Source organism: Nycticebus coucang, chromosome 18 (assembly GCF_027406575.1).
Source record: "Nycticebus coucang isolate mNycCou1 chromosome 18, mNycCou1.pri, whole genome shotgun sequence".
Classification (NCBI taxonomy): domain Eukaryota; kingdom Metazoa; phylum Chordata; class Mammalia; order Primates; family Lorisidae; genus Nycticebus; species Nycticebus coucang.
The window spans coordinates 34,956,426-34,959,830 of NC_069797.1; the positions used below are offsets into that span (position 1 = coordinate 34,956,426).

The 3,405-nt window shown below is 41.1% G+C and overlaps 1 pseudogene; it reads left to right on the plus strand.

The window, feature by feature from the left end:
- Positions 1-1,409: 1,409 nt before the first annotated feature.
- LOC128571073 (proteasome subunit alpha type-6-like) lies at positions 1,410-2,974 on the plus strand (annotated as a pseudogene).
- Positions 2,975-3,405: the final 431 nt, after the last annotated feature.

The window sequence follows — 3,405 nt, forward strand, 5'->3', positions numbered from 1 at the left end:
TGAATTTTTGCCTTTCAGAGTTTACAATGGGGTGGACAGAAGCCACTTCCCTCATGATTTATTTGAGACAGGGTCTTGTTCTGTTGTCCAGGCTAGAGGGCAGTGATGTGATCATAGCTCGCTATATAGCCTTGAACTCCTGGGCTCAATCCATCCTCCTGCCACAGCCTCCTCAATAGCTGGGACTACAAGGCATGAGCCACCACAACCAGCCCACTTTATTTATCCAATATTTATATATCACTGACCAGGTACAAGGCACTATTCTAAATGTTTTTCTATTATACAACTCATTTAACCTTCTTAACAATCTCATTAGGGTATATCCTATTGTTATTTCTACTTGGCAGATGGGGTACAGAGAGGTTAAACAATTTGTCTGGTGATGCACAGTCAGATGACAGCAAAGCTGATGTTCTGAGCTGGAGGCCAACTCCACAGTCCCTACTCTTAACCACTGAGCTGCACTGTCTCCAGGAGAATGTCAAAGTGACCCCTGGAGGACATCTGTTAACACCAAGGAAAGGACTTAAGGTTAAGGTACATGGGTAGAAGCATAGCTGAGGAACTGGGGAGAGACGGCAGAAAGAAACTTACTTTACAGGGGAGGCAAACTCTGGCATGTCACACTTCCTTTCCTTCGCTTTAGCAAGTGCTGCCTTTGGTTTCTATCAAACCATACTCATTGCCTGCTGAAAGTGCTTGATATTGCCTCCTTTCTGTAGCCCTTGAGTCTGAATTTTTAAATTTTATTTACAAAAGAGTTCTCTGCAATATGTATTATTTCTGCAATGGTCCCTAAATAAACTCTTCTTCCCAGACCTGCCTACCAGACGTGTTGCTTAGTAAAAAAACCCCAAAACCTTTACCCAGTTCACATCTACAGCACTAAGATGACTTTCTTTCTTCTCACCCCACTGGAGAAGCCTCAGAGAATTAACATTGATATTAACTGGCAATGCTGATCACGAGCTGCTGGGATCAAGATTCTCTACAAAGTATTGATAAGAGGTGCCTAAAGAGTTTGTCCCTGTTTAAGAGGTCTTTGTCCTTTGTGCTCTGATATTTGCATTACTTTTTTTTTTTAAGTAAAAGCTTTACAATACATCATTTACATACATTATTTCGTGGGATCCTCTAAAAAACTTCATAAGGAAGAAATTATAGATTCAATTGGTAGAGAGGAAACTGAGGCACAGAGCAGTGACATGAGTTGCTTCGAGTCATACACTAGGATGGCAGAGACAGGGGTCAGCTTTAGCCATAATACTGCTGGCAAATCATTGTAAATTTGTGAACCTTGCTTTTCTTACCTACAGAGTAATGGGACTGGAATAGGTACTCTATAAGAATCTTCCAATCCGAACAGTTTGTAACACTGAAATTTCAGGGGAAAGGGGTTTATACGCATGGTGCAGGAACTGTGGGACCCAGATACTGTGTTTGAATTAGTAGGTGCGCCAACACGACCCGTGGTTCCTAGTTTTGACTACCACATTACCATTTTTTCTCCCAAGGGCCACTCTACCAAGTAGAATATGCTTTTAAAGCTATTATCCAGAGCGGCTTTACATCAATAGCTCTCAGTAGAAAAGACTGTGTAGTAATTGTCACACAGAAGAAAGTACCTGATAAATCACTGGATTCCAGCACAGTGACTCACTTATTCAAGATAACCAAAAATACTTTGATGATAGGGATGACAGCTGACAGCAGATCCCAGGTACAGAGGGCAGGCTATGAGACGGCTTATTGGAAATACAAGTATGGCTCTGAGATTCCTATGGACATACTATGTAATAGAATTGCTGAAATTTCTCAGGTCTACACACAGAATGCTAAAATAAGGCCTCTTGGTTGTTGTATTATTTTAATTGGTATAGATCAGCATTTTTCAACCTTTTTTTTTTTTTATCTCATAGCATACTTGAACCTATGGTTAAACTTGCATGGCACACTTAAATTATTTTGATTAAAAAAAAGAGAGAGAGATAGATATGGCCGGGCACAGTGGCTCACACCTGTAATCTGAGGCCTCTAGAGGCTGAGGTGGGTGGATTACTTGAGCTCAGGAGTTCAAGACCAGCCTGAGCAAGTGTGAGACCCCGTCTCTAAAATAGCCGGGTGTTGTAGCAGGCGCCTGTAGTCCCACCTACTCAGGAGGCTGAAGAAAGAATCACTGGAGCCCAAGAGTTTGAGGTTGCTGTGAGCTATGACACTATGGCACTCTACAGAAGGTGACAAGTAAGACTCAGTCTCAAAAAAAAAAAAAACAGAGAGAAAAAGAATATACTTAATGTGCTTTGAACTTCTTTCAAAAATAATTTAATTAATGGTCTTTAAAAATTTTCACAGCAAGGGCGATGCCTGTGGCTCAAGGAGTAGGGCACTGGCCCCATATGCCGGAGGTGGTGGGTTCAAACCCAGCCCCAGCCAAAAAAAAAGAAAAAATTTTTTTTTCACGGCACACCAATGTGCTGTGACACACTGGTTAAAAATCACTGGTACAGATGAAGAACAAGGCTTTCAGGTGTACAAGTGTGAACCTGCAGGCTTCTACAGTGGGTTTAAAGCCACTGCAGCTGGAGTTAAACAAACTGAGTCAACCAGCTTCCTTGAAGAATAAATTTGATTGGACATTTAAACTGACGGTGGAAACTGCAACTATGCACCTGTCTACCGTTCTATCAATTTATTTCAAACCTTCAGAAATAGAAGTTGAGGTAGTTACAGCTGAAAATTCTAAACTCAGGATTCTTACAGAAGCAGAGATTGAAGCTCGCCTTGTTTCTCTACCAGAGAGAGATTATACATTGTTATTAGTTCACCAAATTCATGATGCCACCTGCCTGGGAGTCTGGCAACAATAAACCAACATTATGGAGGGCCCTGGATTGAGAAAAGGAACCTCTCCCACTCCTTCTCCTACTGTGAAGTGGTTAGGACTTTGTATAAATAAAAATAATCCTTTTGGATAAAAAAATAAACTTCTGAGGAATACTTTTCCCTGAAAGTTTAGGTAATCAAGCCTCCTGAATTTCACATTTCCACTAATTGAGGTGTACGTGGGAGGAGGGAGACTTAACCACCTTATTTGCATCTTGAATCTACCCTGGAATATGACTTCATTATCTCACAGTGAAAAAGGGATGTATCATTCCCATATCTGCCTTTATCCTACCCTGTCATGGACAGGGACAGAGTAAGTTTTTTTTTATTATTTATTTTGTTTTTAGAGATAGTGTCTTACTCCGTTGCCCAGGCTGGAGTGCAATAGCTCAATCCTGCCCTCAAGCAATCTTCCTGGGCTCAAGCAATCCTCTTCCCTCAGCTTCCTCAGTAGCTGGAACTACAGGTGTGCACTACCACACCAGGCTCATTAAAAAAAAAAAAAAAATTTTTTTT